A 17536-nucleotide genomic window follows, 5' to 3' on the forward strand; every position below is an offset into this window, starting at 1 on the left:
TTCCTCTCTGGCGGAAGAAAAAGCAGCAAGCCTATTCTCAAACGGGATGGTGACGGGATGGAACGGGAAAAATTTTTTATTGTTCAATGTTTCTTGCCATTTTACATAGTGTTGGTAAGACCATGGCATGTTATACCAACAACGCACACAGTGCGATTTTAGATTTCATATTTATTTGATGTGGGAGATATATACATATTTACAAAATTTACAAAATTTACTTAGCCGTGAAGGTCCTTTATACAAATGTTATCCAATGATCGCATATTGAAAACCAGTCACTGAGTCCAACAGTGTCTATTTAGGATTGTTTTATTCCAGTGAGGTGATCAACATATATATCCCTAGAAAATTTAATGGTTTCGCTAACTGCGAGTTTCTTTAAAAGGTTTCCATATTTGTTGCTGCACAGCCTACGTAGCACTCTGTCATTGTTGTCGTCCCAAGAGCCGAGAGAACCAATGATGATGGGATCGATCTGGACATCGGTGTAATCTCTCCTGAGCAGCTCAACAACCGGCCGATACTTAGAAATCTTTTCCTCTCTGGCGGAAGAAAAAGCAGCAAGCCTATTCTCGAACGGGATGGTGACGTCGATTACCAGAGCGGAGGAGCCTTTGTAAAGAACCAGATCGGGGCGGAGAGAAGTACCAGGGAAGACTTGGTTGCAGAAGAGCACATCCCAGCGCCCACTCGCGGCCTTCTTCACCCGTTCAACCACAGCATTGTGACGTCGTTGGAAGATGGAAGAGTAACGCATACAGTGGTTGAGGACATGTGGGAGCGTTTCTTCACTGAAGTTGCAACGGCGACATCCACGGCGTGAATGGTCCCAGGGCTTGCAGGCATTGAGAGGTACCAGGTTCAGCCTGGCACGGTGAACAAATCTCCAGTCCGCGAAGCGCGTGAAGAACCCCTCTCTGAAGAAGTGCGAGCTCGAGCGCGAGACGGCAACACATTCAATAGCCTTACCCTGGTTCGGGAGGAGGGACAGATCTCTAATACGGGTAGCCCGTCTTAGGGTCCGGAAGGCCCGGAAGATGGTGTGCTTTTGGCTCGGGAAGATGGTGTTAGGACCACAGGAAATAGAGGGAGACCCACCAGCATCGATAGTCCAAACAATCTTGAGAAGCCGAGATGCGGACCTTGAGGCAGACTACGTAGAGGAGATGGAATTGCAAGAGGCGGCAAAGGGAGCTTCGTCGGATGCAGACAGGAACTGTGCCACTAACTCAGGAGAAGGAGCGAATCCGATGCGTGCACGGACGAAGGAGGTTAGATCATCCCAGGCGGAAGCACGAACAAAGGGATCTCTAGCGCAAAGCAGCTTGAAAGCAGAGTCGACAGCAGCGATGTCTGAATCCTCCGCAGCGAGTGGAATGCCGAGGGCACCTTTGCCGGAAAGGCCATAAAGAGATAGTTGTTAGAAGCCTCGGGAGGAAGATTCAGGGTCTTCTTGAGGGCAGGACGCAGAAAATCGTCAATCTTTCTCCAGTCTCCCTTTGCGTGCTGCGAAGTCTTCATGAAGAAGAGGAGAGAGGGAAAAAAGAAAGTCTTCAGTGCATCCAGGCGTTGCCACGGAGCGAGCTTCGAGTCCATAATCTTCTTAGCCAGGATCAAGAAATCACGTAGCTGAGCACGGAGAGGTGGAAGGTGGAAGCCCACGGGTTTGCCGAGGAAACGGAATTGATCACCATCACCGAGGGCGTGGATAGGGATGCCATCCAGGTAGAAGACGGTCGGACGCACCCTAGCAGGGCGAGAAGCATCAAGGTGAAATATGTGGCATTTACCGGGATTAAGCTGGAGACCAAGACGAGAGAAGACGTCAGAAATGTGATCCAGGTCATCCTGAAGAATGTTGGGAGAAGGAGCGAGCAGGAGGACGTCATCAGCGAAGGCGAGGACACGAGGCGAGGAAGGAGAAGAGCCAACAGAGCGGAGAACAGGATCAATGGCCAGGTTAAACAGGAGGCCGCTCAAGGGACACCCCTGACGAACACCGGCATTGATGTCTACATGGCCAGAAGCACCGTCGGAAGAGAGGAAGCAGGTAGAGGAATTCCTGTAGAGGTCTTGGATTAAGGAGACGAAGTCCTCCCCGACACCAGACGTGAGAAGTGCTGTGAAGATCGCAGAGTGCGGGATCGAGCGGAAGGCGTTGGCAATGTCGAGAGAGGCCAGACAGAGCTCAGACTTCATCCTACGGGCAAGCTGGAACTGTTGCTGGACGATGAAGTTGTGCTCAAGAACCCCATCGTGCGGCATGAATCCTTTCTGTGAGGGGTGGAGAAACTCGTCACATAACCAGTGGGTGAGCCGTTTCGCGAGACATCCAGAGAAAAGGCGAGCAATAGAAGAACTGAGGGCAATTGGCCTCCAGTTGTCAATCACCGACGGGTCCCCTTTCTTGAAGATGAGGAACGAGCGGGAAGATTTCCATGAAGACGGAACACGCCGGAAGCGAAGACAGATGTTGAATATCTCACACAAGATCTTGCAGTCTGGATCAGCGTCTCGCCAGTGGGCATACGAGAGGCGGTCAGGGCCGGGCGCAGAGTTCTCACAGGAGCGAAGCTTGGCAAGAACCTCGGCAGGAGAGAAAGGAGACAAATCGAGAGGAGGACGTTCCGATATACAGGTAGTGAAGATAGAGGAGTCGGAGTCCCTGGCGGAGTACCTTGAGGAGAATTCGAGGGCAATCTCTTCTGCAGGAATGGAGCAAGGAGGAGAGCAGTCAGAGGAAAGGAGACGGATGGCTCTGCGACGATTTCTCCGGTATAAACGTTGAATGACCCGAGGGTTAGAGGTGTTGACCGGGCGCGGAGAACCAGGCGCAGGAGGAGAAGGTGGAGGGAGCTTGACAATTTCTGAGGCAGACTCCGTGACGTTCAGAAAGCAGACCTCAAAGGAGTCCCAAGCGTCGTCGTCAGTAATCCCAGAAGAAAAGCTGTGCAGGGAATCCCAGAAGTTCAGGAGAGCAGGCTCTGTGACAGGAATTTCGTCAGCAGGAGGAATACGAGCAGGGTCATCAGCGGCCACAACGGGGACAACCTCATGAAGGTTGACATCAGGAAACTCGGAAGCGGAGAAGTCGGCAGAAGACTGTGTCATGAGCAGGTGACGATGATGAGGAAGGAAATGCAGAGACGAGGCAATCTGGAGGAACAACAGCAAGGGAGGAGGAGGCAGCAGGCGAGGCAGAAGTCAACACTGGAGCAGGAGGAGCGGCCGAAGAGGGATGAAGAAGCCTTGGGCGAGGAGCATTAGGAGTAGTCCTGGAGACGTCATGAGGAGAAGGAGGCAGGGAGTGAGAGGCCGATACAGCAGACGAATCGGAAGAGCAAGGAGATGGGACTGGAGCAGGTGAAGAAGGAGCGTCCACAGAAGTCACGGGAGGAGCTGGAGCGGACGTAGCCGGAGATCTGGAGGACACATCAGCGGGTGAAGAAGAGGCACCAGGTGGAGGGTGCGGCTGTCGCTGTGGCACAGGAGCAGGAAGAGGAATGTCGTGGTCAATGGAAGAGTTCCTCTCAGCACGCCGGTGGAATTCGGAGTGGTTGAATAACCCTTTCCGGGAAGGACAGGAGAACGGACAAACTGTGCACTTCCAGCGGAAAGAGGCACCAGTGGAGATGACGGGAGGAGAGGTGCGGAAACAGGCATGGACAGATACCTTGTTGGCTAGCCGGGAGTTGCAAAGGCTGCACCATTTCATACATGAAGAAATGGGGGTCAGATGTTCCTGGAGAAGGTGTCTGGTGAGGGATCTCTTCATACAGGACTAGGAGTTGGAGCGGAACAGGAGGCTGCAATTGGGCTCTGTGCACATGAAGAATTCGCTTACAGGAAAGACGAGATGGAGCGTGGAACCCTCGCGGCAGGTAGTAGAAGGAATAGGAGCGCCTGAAGATGTAGCATTGGAAGGAGGCGGCGAGGCCTGAAGAGAAGTAGACGGAAGCTGCGGATGGCCAGTGGTAGAGAAGTCAGCAGCACCAGGAGAGGAGGGAGGAGGAGCAAGGCGATGACGGCGGAAGCGGTGAAAGCGTAGCTGTCTCTTGTTGAGGAACGACTTACCACACGTCGGACAGTCAACCGGAGAAGAGCAAGTGGAGACACCAGGAGACGCGGGCACGGCAGCGGGAGGAGAATTACCAGAAGCCGGGCGTGAAGGAGACACCCCGCATAGATGCAGAATCGTCGGAATCTAGGAAAGACGCTCTGTCGCCAGAAGTTGCAGGAGCAGGAACAGGAGAGGAGGAAGCACTAGGAGTTCCATCAACAGAGATCGCAGAGGACGGCGAACGAACTCTTGGACTACCCGAAGGAGAAGCAGAAGTGGCAGATCGAGCAAGTAGGAACAGGAGACTTAGTCGGAGAAGTGTGCGCGCAGGAGTGTCCAGCAGCAGCACGTGACCTTGTGTGGTGACACACTGGGGAATCTGAAGAAGGGGCAGCAGTAGCAAGGATGGAGCCAGGAGAAGGTAAGGAAGGAGGCGAAGTAAGAGGCACGAGCGGTGCAGAGAGCATTTCCGGAGGAGGCGAAGTCCGGGAGCAGGAAGCGAAGACATCATTGCAGATGCGAGAGGAGGCAGACGTCCTGGCAGATATGATGGAGAGCATCTGGCACAGGGAACCATTTCTCAGCAGAGGAGGACCAGAGGGAACAGCAGAGGCAGAGATGTGGCGACGTGGAGCAGGAGCTGGGTGAAGACTACCAGACCGCGTTGTCATCACGGAGGAGTGACCCGAAGCGTGCAAATGGCTCAGACGTCTGTGTGGCGTCATGTCCAGCGATCCATCGGGGCATCCAACACTCTGTGGCAGTCCACCAAGGACAGGTGGCATCGGAGGGAGACCAGTAGTCGGCGACGGTATTCGAGGCGGCCGTGAGACACAGGAATGCATGGCAAGCCGGGTGACTCTGACATCTGAAAATAGAGCTCGAAATCGAGAGTACAAATAATTAGTAATACTGCTAATTGGCAATTGGCAAGATCAAAGCGAGAATGGAGAGCAAGAGTCTTTGCAGAAGATTCGGTGGCTCTGGTAGAAAAAAAACATGACCGGGGTAGGCGGAGAAACTAGCGCGTGCAACTAGCCGATTCGGAAGGAAATTGGTGTCGAGCTAAGGATACACTCAGCCGAGTGGCCTGTCTGCAAGGATACCAATGGAGGTAAGTCCCTGGACCCACGACGAACTGGGGGTCGAGGCACCTACCGAGACTAAATGATCGAAAGGAAAAACCATTGACAGGAAAGCAAAGACGATGACCAGGACTTGGAAGATTACGCCCCACTAAAGGCCGCACCCAGCCGGGTGTCCTTTTCACATGGATGGGTAATCGGAAGCTTACTCGATCCCTGACCTGTGGCAGAACACAGGCTAAGGGCTCACGGCTACTCCGGAACACTAATCCGAGTAAGCATAAAATCCAACCAGTTAGTTCGAACCTAACCTGGACATGGGAAAAATAAATAAAACGAAACAAACGATACCAGAAAGAGGAAAGAGATAGATATGAAATAAAGGAAAGACCACGCCCACCATAATAGTGAGTTTGTGGAAAGGAAAAAATAAGGGCTCAACGAAAGTATTTTAACACTAAATAGCGAAAAAATACTTAAGAAGAGCAAGAATAGACAGGAAAGAGGTAGAAAAAGTTAGACCTCGCCCATCACATGGATTAACCGAAAACGGCTAGTTCAGTGAAAGCGGGAAAAGACACCTGCACGCTCACAGGGAAAGGAAAGATTCCTACTGACGCAAGTAAAGGTCACCAACCCATCAAGCATCAGTAGGAGAAATGAGAGGAAAAATAAAGCAAAACTTACCAAAGATCCACCTTGGCTCCGCCTTCAGCTCCGTCCTCCGGATGAGGCAAATACTCTATCAGCATATCCACCGGTGAACCTATAAAAATAAATCAAACCGGCAAATTAAGCTGATAAGAACAGAAATTTTTTATTTACAAATTATACATGCCATTTTACAAGAGTATTGAGAGACCATGGCACGTCTTTCAATAACGCACGCAGTGCGGTTTGTTGATACATAATGGAAATTTGAGGTTACATAAGATATAAAGACAGTGATATAATACAGAGGATACTCTCTCTCTCTTCAGTTCAAACGTTGCAGTTGAAAACACAGAGTGAAATATTAGGACCTTAAAACAATTAAACAAACAGAAAAATTACAAAAAACACTTTACAAATTAATTTGTAATATGTACAATCAAACAGTACTTTTTACTTTACAATTAATGATTACTTTGTATTCTACACTTCCACACTAGCGGCGGGCAAGCCATCTCAAAACTCAGAATAAACTGCTTCCTGCATAGTGCAGCCATCTATTGGCATTTTCCCAAGTTTGTTAATATTAATGTGCCAACAAAATAAATGAATGAATGAATGAATAAAAACATAAATACAACAATCCGTAACAATAATTGTAGACCATTACAATTAGCTGGCGTTTTTAAATCATACAGAGAATCAAAACAAAACATTAGGAAACAGACAGAAAAGTCTTTGTTGCTGCAGTGTGCCTACAAAGATTTTACACCCTTTCGAGAGTTATTTACAATAAAATGGCTCGTGTGTTGAAGGAAGCAATGTGTATACGCGCGCTGTAGTTTGAAAGATCTGGCAAATGTGAATAGGAATTCTCTCAAACTTACACGAAGTGAGACAAAAATGTTACTGCTAATGAAATTTGAGTAATATTTCGAGGCCGATGTTCCTTGAATCAGTCAGGCAGAATGAGTAAGTTTTCTGCGTACGGGATGAAAATGTGGATTTTATGGGATTTCTGTAAATACGAAAAAAACTTCGTATTTACAGAAACCAGAACTTGACATTGGAAAAGGACGAGGGTTAAACCCGAGGCTCCAGAATGTTCCCATTCCGAGGAAAAGAACGAGGGGCCCGAGCAATATCAAGTTAAAAAAAAGGCAGGTCGCGGCACACTCGTACAAAGGTATGATGTTGTTAGATCTTCGGTTTTCTGAAATTTGAAGGGGCCATTTCAAAAAACGTTTTCCTGAGGATGCAGTGGGGGAGTGAAGTTTCTGCTTTTTGGATATATTGTGGGCCGTATCCTGCAAGTAGTGCCATAGCAGGCCAACCCGTGGCGAGGGCGGAATAAATTCCTAACCACAAGCCTATCTGCAAAAATTAGTTTAATATCTTGACGTCATGTCGACGTCGTATCAGATATTAAGCTGATAAGAACAGAAAAATTTTTTATTGTTCAATGTTTCTTGCCATTTTACATAGTGTTGGTAAGACCATGGCATGTTATACCAACAACGCACACAGTGCGATTTTAGATTTCATATTTATTTGATATGGGAGATATATACATATTTACAAAATTTACTTAGCCGTGAAGGTCCTTTATACAAATGTTATATAATGATCGCATATTGAAAACCAGTCACTGAGTCCAACAGTGTCTATTTAGGATTGTTTTATTCCAGTGAGGTGTTCAACATATATATCCCTAGAAAATTTAATGGTTTCGCTAACTGCGAGTTTCTTTAAAAGGTTTCCATATTTGTTGCTGCACAGCCTACGTAGCACTCTGTCATTCTTGTCGTCCCAAGAGCCGAAAGAACCAATGATGATGGGATGGATCTGGACATCGGTGTAATCTCTCCTGAGCAGCTCAACAACCGGGCGATACTTGGAAATCTTTTCCTCTCTGGCGGAAGAAAAAGCAGCAAGCCTATTCTCAAACGGGATGGTGACGGGATGGAACGGGAAAAATTTTTTATTGTTCAATGTTTCTTGCCATTTTACATAGTGTTGGTAAGACCATGGCATGTTATACCAACAACGCACACAGTGCGATTTTAGATTTCATATTTATTTGATGTGGGAGATATATACATATTTACAAAATTTACAAAATTTACTTAGCCGTGAAGGTCCTTTATACAAATGTTATCCAATGATCGCATATTGAAAACCAGTCACTGAGTCCAACAGTGTCTATTTAGGATTGTTTTATTCCAGTGAGGTGTTCAACATATATATCCCTAGAAAATTTAATGGTTTCGCTAACTGCGAGTTTCTTTAAAAGGTTTCCATATTTGTTGCTGCACAGCCTACGTAGCACTCTGTCATTGTTGTCGTCCCAAGAGCCGAGAGAACCAATGATGATGGGATCGATCTGGACATCGGTGTAATCTCTCCTGAGCAGCTCAACAACCGGCCGATACTTAGAAATCTTTTCCTCTCTGGCGGAAGAAAAAGCAGCAAGCCTATTCTCGAACGGGATGGTGACGTCGATTACCAGAGCGGAGGAGCCTTTGTAAAGAACCAGATCGGGGCGGAGAGAAGTACCAGGGAAGACTTGGTTGCAGAAGAGCACATCCCAGCGCCCACTCGCGGCCTTCTTCACCCGTTCAACCACAGCATTGTGACGTCGTTGGAAGATGGAAGAGTAACGCATACAGTGGTTGAGGACATGTGGGAGCGTTTCTTCACTGAAGTTGCAACGGCGACATCCACGGCGTGAATGGTCCCAGGGCTTGCAGGCATTGAGAGGTACCAGGTTCAGCCTGGCACGGTGAACAAATCTCCAGTCCGCGAAGCGCGTGAAGAACCCCTCTCTGAAGAAGTGCGAGCTCGAGCGCGAGACGGCAACACATTCAATAGCCTTACCCTGGTTCGGGAGGAGGGACAGATCTCTAATACGGGTAGCCCGTCTTAGGGTCCGGAAGGCCCGGAAGATGGTGTGCTTTTGGCTCGGGAAGATGGTGTTAGGACCACAGGAAATAGAGGGAGACCCACCAGCATCGATAGTCCAAACAATCTTGAGAAGCCGAGATGCGGACCTTGAGGCAGACTACGTAGAGGAGATGGAATTGCAAGAGGCGGCAAAGGGAGCTTCGTCGGATGCAGACAGGAACTGTGCCACTAACTCAGGAGAAGGAGCGAATCCGATGCGTGCACGGACGAAGGAGGTTAGATCATCCCAGGCGGAAGCACGAACAAAGGGATCTCTAGCGCAAAGCAGCTTGAAAGCAGAGTCGACAGCAGCGATGTCTGAATCCTCCGCAGCGAGTGGAATGCCGAGGGCACCTTTGCCGGAAAGGCCATAAAGAGATAGTTGTTAGAAGCCTCGGGAGGAAGATTCAGGGTCTTCTTGAGGGCAGGACGCAGAAAATCGTCAATCTTTCTCCAGTCTCCCTTTGCGTGCTGCGAAGTCTTCATGAAGAAGAGGAGAGAGGGAAAAAAGAAAGTCTTCAGTGCATCCAGGCGTTGCCACGGAGCGAGCTTCGAGTCCATAATCTTCTTAGCCAGGATCAAGAAATCACGTAGCTGAGCACGGAGAGGTGGAAGGTGGAAGCCCACGGGTTTGCCGAGGAAACGGAATTGATCACCATCACCGAGGGCGTGGATAGGGATGCCATCCAGGTAGAAGACGGTCGGACGCACCCTAGCAGGGCGAGAAGCATCAAGGTGAAATATGTGGCATTTACCGGGATTAAGCTGGAGACCAAGACGAGAGAAGACGTCAGAAATGTGATCCAGGTCATCCTGAAGAATGTTGGGAGAAGGAGCGAGCAGGAGGACGTCATCAGCGAAGGCGAGGACACGAGGCGAGGAAGGAGAAGAGCCAACAGAGCGGAGAACAGGATCAATGGCCAGGTTAAACAGGAGGCCGCTCAAGGGACACCCCTGACGAACACCGGCATTGATGTCTACATGGCCAGAAGCACCGTCGGAAGAGAGGAAGCAGGTAGAGGAATTCCTGTAGAGGTCTTGGATTAAGGAGACGAAGTCCTCCCCGACACCAGACGTGAGAAGTGCTGTGAAGATCGCAGAGTGCGGGATCGAGCGGAAGGCGTTGGCAATGTCGAGAGAGGCCAGACAGAGCTCAGACTTCATCCTACGGGCAAGCTGGAACTGTTGCTGGACGATGAAGTTGTGCTCAAGAACCCCATCGTGCGGCATGAATCCTTTCTGTGAGGGGTGGAGAAACTCGTCACATAACCAGTGGGTGAGCCGTTTCGCGAGACATCCAGAGAAAAGGCGAGCAATAGAAGAACTGAGGGCAATTGGCCTCCAGTTGTCAATCACCGACGGGTCCCCTTTCTTGAAGATGAGGAACGAGCGGGAAGATTTCCATGAAGACGGAACACGCCGGAAGCGAAGACAGATGTTGAATATCTCACACAAGATCTTGCAGTCTGGATCAGCGTCTCGCCAGTGGGCATACGAGAGGCGGTCAGGGCCGGGCGCAGAGTTCTCACAGGAGCGAAGCTTGGCAAGAACCTCGGCAGGAGAGAAAGGAGACAAATCGAGAGGAGGACGTTCCGATATACAGGTAGTGAAGATAGAGGAGTCGGAGTCCCTGGCGGAGTACCTTGAGGAGAATTCGAGGGCAATCTCTTCTGCAGGAATGGAGCAAGGAGGAGAGCAGTCAGAGGAAAGGAGACGGATGGCTCTGCGACGATTTCTCCGGTATAAACGTTGAATGACCCGAGGGTTAGAGGTGTTGACCGGGCGCGGAGAACCAGGCGCAGGAGGAGAAGGTGGAGGGAGCTTGACAATTTCTGAGGCAGACTCCGTGACGTTCAGAAAGCAGACCTCAAAGGAGTCCCAAGCGTCGTCGTCAGTAATCCCAGAAGAAAAGCTGTGCAGGGAATCCCAGAAGTTCAGGAGAGCAGGCTCTGTGACAGGAATTTCGTCAGCAGGAGGAATACGAGCAGGGTCATCAGCGGCCACAACGGGGACAACCTCATGAAGGTTGACATCAGGAAACTCGGAAGCGGAGAAGTCGGCAGAAGACTGTGTCATGAGCAGGTGACGATGATGAGGAAGGAAATGCAGAGACGAGGCAATCTGGAGGAACAACAGCAAGGGAGGAGGAGGCAGCAGGCGAGGCAGAAGTCAACACTGGAGCAGGAGGAGCGGCCGAAGAGGGATGAAGAAGCCTTGGGCGAGGAGCATTAGGAGTAGTCCTGGAGACGTCATGAGGAGAAGGAGGCAGGGAGTGAGAGGCCGATACAGCAGACGAATCGGAAGAGCAAGGAGATGGGACTGGAGCAGGTGAAGAAGGAGCGTCCACAGAAGTCACGGGAGGAGCTGGAGCGGACGTAGCCGGAGATCTGGAGGACACATCAGCGGGTGAAGAAGAGGCACCAGGTGGAGGGTGCGGCTGTCGCTGTGGCACAGGAGCAGGAAGAGGAATGTCGTGGTCAATGGAAGAGTTCCTCTCAGCACGCCGGTGGAATTCGGAGTGGTTGAATAACCCTTTCCGGGAAGGACAGGAGAACGGACAAACTGTGCACTTCCAGCGGAAAGAGGCACCAGTGGAGATGACGGGAGGAGAGGTGCGGAAACAGGCATGGACAGATACCTTGTTGGCTAGCCGGGAGTTGCAAAGGCTGCACCATTTCATACATGAAGAAATGGGGGTCAGATGTTCCTGGAGAAGGTGTCTGGTGAGGGATCTCTTCATACAGGACTAGGAGTTGGAGCGGAACAGGAGGCTGCAATTGGGCTCTGTGCACATGAAGAATTCGCTTACAGGAAAGACGAGATGGAGCGTGGAACCCTCGCGGCAGGTAGTAGAAGGAATAGGAGCGCCTGAAGATGTAGCATTGGAAGGAGGCGGCGAGGCCTGAAGAGAAGTAGACGGAAGCTGCGGATGGCCAGTGGTAGAGAAGTCAGCAGCACCAGGAGAGGAGGGAGGAGGAGCAAGGCGATGACGGCGGAAGCGGTGAAAGCGTAGCTGTCTCTTGTTGAGGAACGACTTACCACACGTCGGACAGTCAACCGGAGAAGAGCAAGTGGAGACACCAGGAGACGCGGGCACGGCAGCGGGAGGAGAATTACCAGAAGCCGGGCGTGAAGGAGACACCCCGCATAGATGCAGAATCGTCGGAATCTAGGAAAGACGCTCTGTCGCCAGAAGTTGCAGGAGCAGGAACAGGAGAGGAGGAAGCACTAGGAGTTCCATCAACAGAGATCGCAGAGGACGGCGAACGAACTCTTGGACTACCCGAAGGAGAAGCAGAAGTGGCAGATCGAGCAAGTAGGAACAGGAGACTTAGTCGGAGAAGTGTGCGCGCAGGAGTGTCCAGCAGCAGCACGTGACCTTGTGTGGTGACACACTGGGGAATCTGAAGAAGGGGCAGCAGTAGCAAGGATGGAGCCAGGAGAAGGTAAGGAAGGAGGCGAAGTAAGAGGCACGAGCGGTGCAGAGAGCATTTCCGGAGGAGGCGAAGTCCGGGAGCAGGAAGCGAAGACATCATTGCAGATGCGAGAGGAGGCAGACGTCCTGGCAGATATGATGGAGAGCATCTGGCACAGGGAACCATTTCTCAGCAGAGGAGGACCAGAGGGAACAGCAGAGGCAGAGATGTGGCGACGTGGAGCAGGAGCTGGGTGAAGACTACCAGACCGCGTTGTCATCACGGAGGAGTGACCCGAAGCGTGCAAATGGCTCAGACGTCTGTGTGGCGTCATGTCCAGCGATCCATCGGGGCATCCAACACTCTGTGGCAGTCCACCAAGGACAGGTGGCATCGGAGGGAGACCAGTAGTCGGCGACGGTATTCGAGGCGGCCGTGAGACACAGGAATGCATGGCAAGCCGGGTGACTCTGACATCTGAAAATAGAGCTCGAAATCGAGAGTACAAATAATTAGTAATACTGCTAATTGGCAATTGGCAAGATCAAAGCGAGAATGGAGAGCAAGAGTCTTTGCAGAAGATTCGGTGGCTCTGGTAGAAAAAAAACATGACCGGGGTAGGCGGAGAAACTAGCGCGTGCAACTAGCCGATTCGGAAGGAAATTGGTGTCGAGCTAAGGATACACTCAGCCGAGTGGCCTGTCTGCAAGGATACCAATGGAGGTAAGTCCCTGGACCCACGACGAACTGGGGGTCGAGGCACCTACCGAGACTAAATGATCGAAAGGAAAAACCATTGACAGGAAAGCAAAGACGATGACCAGGACTTGGAAGATTACGCCCCACTAAAGGCCGCACCCAGCCGGGTGTCCTTTTCACATGGATGGGTAATCGGAAGCTTACTCGATCCCTGACCTGTGGCAGAACACAGGCTAAGGGCTCACGGCTACTCCGGAACACTAATCCGAGTAAGCATAAAATCCAACCAGTTAGTTCGAACCTAACCTGGACATGGGAAAAATAAATAAAACGAAACAAACGATACCAGAAAGAGGAAAGAGATAGATATGAAATAAAGGAAAGACCACGCCCACCATAATAGTGAGTTTGTGGAAAGGAAAAAATAAGGGCTCAACGAAAGTATTTTAACACTAAATAGCGAAAAAATACTTAAGAAGAGCAAGAATAGACAGGAAAGAGGTAGAAAAAGTTAGACCTCGCCCATCACATGGATTAACCGAAAACGGCTAGTTCAGTGAAAGCGGGAAAAGACACCTGCACGCTCACAGGGAAAGGAAAGATTCCTACTGACGCAAGTAAAGGTCACCAACCCATCAAGCATCAGTAGGAGAAATGAGAGGAAAAATAAAGCAAAACTTACCAAAGATCCACCTTGGCTCCGCCTTCAGCTCCGTCCTCCGGATGAGGCAAATACTCTATCAGCATATCCACCGGTGAACCTATAAAAATAAATCAAACCGGCAAATTAAGCTGATAAGAACAGAAATTTTTTATTTACAAATTATACATGCCATTTTACAAGAGTATTGAGAGACCATGGCACGTCTTTCAATAACGCACGCAGTGCGGTTTGTTGATACATAATGGAAATTTGAGGTTACATAAGATATAAAGACAGTGATATAATACAGAGGATACTCTCTCTCTCTTCAGTTCAAACGTTGCAGTTGAAAACACAGAGTGAAATATTAGGACCTTAAAACAATTAAACAAACAGAAAAATTACAAAAAACACTTTACAAATTAATTTGTAATATGTACAATCAAACAGTACTTTTTACTTTACAATTAATGATTACTTTGTATTCTACACTTCCACACTAGCGGCGGGCAAGCCATCTCAAAACTCAGAATAAACTGCTTCCTGCATAGTGCAGCCATCTATTGGCATTTTCCCAAGTTTGTTAATATTAATGTGCCAACAAAATAAATGAATGAATGAATGAATAAAAACATAAATACAACAATCCGTAACAATAATTGTAGACCATTACAATTAGCTGGCGTTTTTAAATCATACAGAGAATCAAAACAAAACATTAGGAAACAGACAGAAAAGTCTTTGTTGCTGCAGTGTGCCTACAAAGATTTTACACCCTTTCGAGAGTTATTTACAATAAAATGGCTCGTGTGTTGAAGGAAGCAATGTGTATACGCGCGCTGTAGTTTGAAAGATCTGGCAAATGTGAATAGGAATTCTCTCAAACTTACACGAAGTGAGACAAAAATGTTACTGCTAATGAAATTTGAGTAATATTTCGAGGCCGATGTTCCTTGAATCAGTCAGGCAGAATGAGTAAGTTTTCTGCGTACGGGATGAAAATGTGGATTTTATGGGATTTCTGTAAATACGAAAAAAACTTCGTATTTACAGAAACCAGAACTTGACATTGGAAAAGGACGAGGGTTAAACCCGAGGCTCCAGAATGTTCCCATTCCGAGGAAAAGAACGAGGGGCCCGAGCAATATCAAGTTAAAAAAAAGGCAGGTCGCGGCACACTCGTACAAAGGTATGATGTTGTTAGATCTTCGGTTTTCTGAAATTTGAAGGGGCCATTTCAAAAAACGTTTTCCTGAGGATGCAGTGGGGGAGTGAAGTTTCTGCTTTTTGGATATATTGTGGGCCGTATCCTGCAAGTAGTGCCATAGCAGGCCAACCCGTGGCGAGGGCGGAATAAATTCCTAACCACAAGCCTATCTGCAAAAATTAGTTTAATATCTTGACGTCATGTCGACGTCGTATCAGATATTAAGCTGATAAGAACAGAAAAATTTTTTATTGTTCAATGTTTCTTGCCATTTTACATAGTGTTGGTAAGACCATGGCATGTTATACCAACAACGCACACAGTGCGATTTTAGATTTCATATTTATTTGATATGGGAGATATATACATATTTACAAAATTTACTTAGCCGTGAAGGTCCTTTATACAAATGTTATATAATGATCGCATATTGAAAACCAGTCACTGAGTCCAACAGTGTCTATTTAGGATTGTTTTATTCCAGTGAGGTGTTCAACATATATATCCCTAGAAAATTTAATGGTTTCGCTAACTGCGAGTTTCTTTAAAAGGTTTCCATATTTGTTGCTGCACAGCCTACGTAGCACTCTGTCATTCTTGTCGTCCCAAGAGCCGAAAGAACCAATGATGATGGGATGGATCTGGACATCGGTGTAATCTCTCCTGAGCAGCTCAACAACCGGGCGATACTTGGAAATCTTTTCCTCTCTGGCGGAAGAAAAAGCAGCAAGCCTATTCTCAAACGGGATGGTGACGGGATGGAACGGGAAAAATTTTTTATTGTTCAATGTTTCTTGCCATTTTACATAGTGTTGGTAAGACCATGGCATGTTATACCAACAACGCACACAGTGCGATTTTAGATTTCATATTTATTTGATGTGGGAGATATATACATATTTACAAAATTTACAAAATTTACTTAGCCGTGAAGGTCCTTTATACAAATGTTATCCAATGATCGCATATTGAAAACCAGTCACTGAGTCCAACAGTGTCTATTTAGGATTGTTTTATTCCAGTGAGGTGTTCAACATATATATCCCTAGAAAATTTAATGGTTTCGCTAACTGCGAGTTTCTTTAAAAGGTTTCCATATTTGTTGCTGCACAGCCTACGTAGCACTCTGTCATTGTTGTCGTCCCAAGAGCCGAGAGAACCAATGATGATGGGATCGATCTGGACATCGGTGTAATCTCTCCTGAGCAGCTCAACAACCGGCCGATACTTAGAAATCTTTTCCTCTCTGGCGGAAGAAAAAGCAGCAAGCCTATTCTCGAACGGGATGGTGACGTCGATTACCAGAGCGGAGGAGCCTTTGTAAAGAACCAGATCGGGGCGGAGAGAAGTACCAGGGAAGACTTGGTTGCAGAAGAGCACATCCCAGCGCCCACTCGCGGCCTTCTTCACCCGTTCAACCACAGCATTGTGACGTCGTTGGAAGATGGAAGAGTAACGCATACAGTGGTTGAGGACATGTGGGAGCGTTTCTTCACTGAAGTTGCAACGGCGACATCCACGGCGTGAATGGTCCCAGGGCTTGCAGGCATTGAGAGGTACCAGGTTCAGCCTGGCACGGTGAACAAATCTCCAGTCCGCGAAGCGCGTGAAGAACCCCTCTCTGAAGAAGTGCGAGCTCGAGCGCGAGACGGCAACACATTCAATAGCCTTACCCTGGTTCGGGAGGAGGGACAGATCTCTAATACGGGTAGCCCGTCTTAGGGTCCGGAAGGCCCGGAAGATGGTGTGCTTTTGGCTCGGGAAGATGGTGTTAGGACCACAGGAAATAGAGGGAGACCCACCAGCATCGATAGTCCAAACAATCTTGAGAAGCCGAGATGCGGACCTTGAGGCAGACTACGTAGAGGAGATGGAATTGCAAGAGGCGGCAAAGGGAGCTTCGTCGGATGCAGACAGGAACTGTGCCACTAACTCAGGAGAAGGAGCGAATCCGATGCGTGCACGGACGAAGGAGGTTAGATCATCCCAGGCGGAAGCACGAACAAAGGGATCTCTAGCGCAAAGCAGCTTGAAAGCAGAGTCGACAGCAGCGATGTCTGAATCCTCCGCAGCGAGTGGAATGCCGAGGGCACCTTTGCCGGAAAGGCCATAAAGAGATAGTTGTTAGAAGCCTCGGGAGGAAGATTCAGGGTCTTCTTGAGGGCAGGACGCAGAAAATCGTCAATCTTTCTCCAGTCTCCCTTTGCGTGCTGCGAAGTCTTCATGAAGAAGAGGAGAGAGGGAAAAAAGAAAGTCTTCAGTGCATCCAGGCGTTGCCACGGAGCGAGCTTCGAGTCCATAATCTTCTTAGCCAGGATCAAGAAATCACGTAGCTGAGCACGGAGAGGTGGAAGGTGGAAGCCCACGGGTTTGCCGAGGAAACGGAATTGATCACCATCACCGAGGGCGTGGATAGGGATGCCATCCAGGTAGAAGACGGTCGGACGCACCCTAGCAGGGCGAGAAGCATCAAGGTGAAATATGTGGCATTTACCGGGATTAAGCTGGAGACCAAGACGAGAGAAGACGTCAGAAATGTGATCCAGGTCATCCTGAAGAATGTTGGGAGAAGGAGCGAGCAGGAGGACGTCATCAGCGAAGGCGAGGACACGAGGCGAGGAAGGAGAAGAGCCAACAGAGCGGAGAACAGGATCAATGGCCAGGTTAAACAGGAGGCCGCTCAAGGGACACCCCTGACGAACACCGGCATTGATGTCTACATGGCCAGAAGCACCGTCGGAAGAGAGGAAGCAGGTAGAGGAATTCCTGTAGAGGTCTTGGATTAAGGAGACGAAGTCCTCCCCGACACCAGACGTGAGAAGTGCTGTG

The 17536-nt window shown here is 49.0% G+C and overlaps 2 pseudogenes; both read right to left on the reverse strand.

Moving 5' to 3' along the window:
• Positions 1-7089: 7089 nt before the first annotated feature.
• LOC146994528 (U2 spliceosomal RNA) lies at positions 7090-7267 on the reverse strand (annotated as a pseudogene).
• Positions 7268-14793: 7526 nt separating this feature from the next.
• Positions 14794-14971, reverse strand: LOC146994529 (U2 spliceosomal RNA; annotated as a pseudogene).
• Between the last annotated feature and the right edge of the window lie 2565 nt (positions 14972-17536).

Source organism: Stegodyphus dumicola, chromosome 11 (genome assembly GCF_044657685.1).
Source record: "Stegodyphus dumicola isolate Sdum_Otavi_A_Nest chromosome 11, ASM4465768v1".
Taxonomy (NCBI): Eukaryota; Metazoa; Arthropoda; class Arachnida; order Araneae; family Eresidae; genus Stegodyphus; species Stegodyphus dumicola.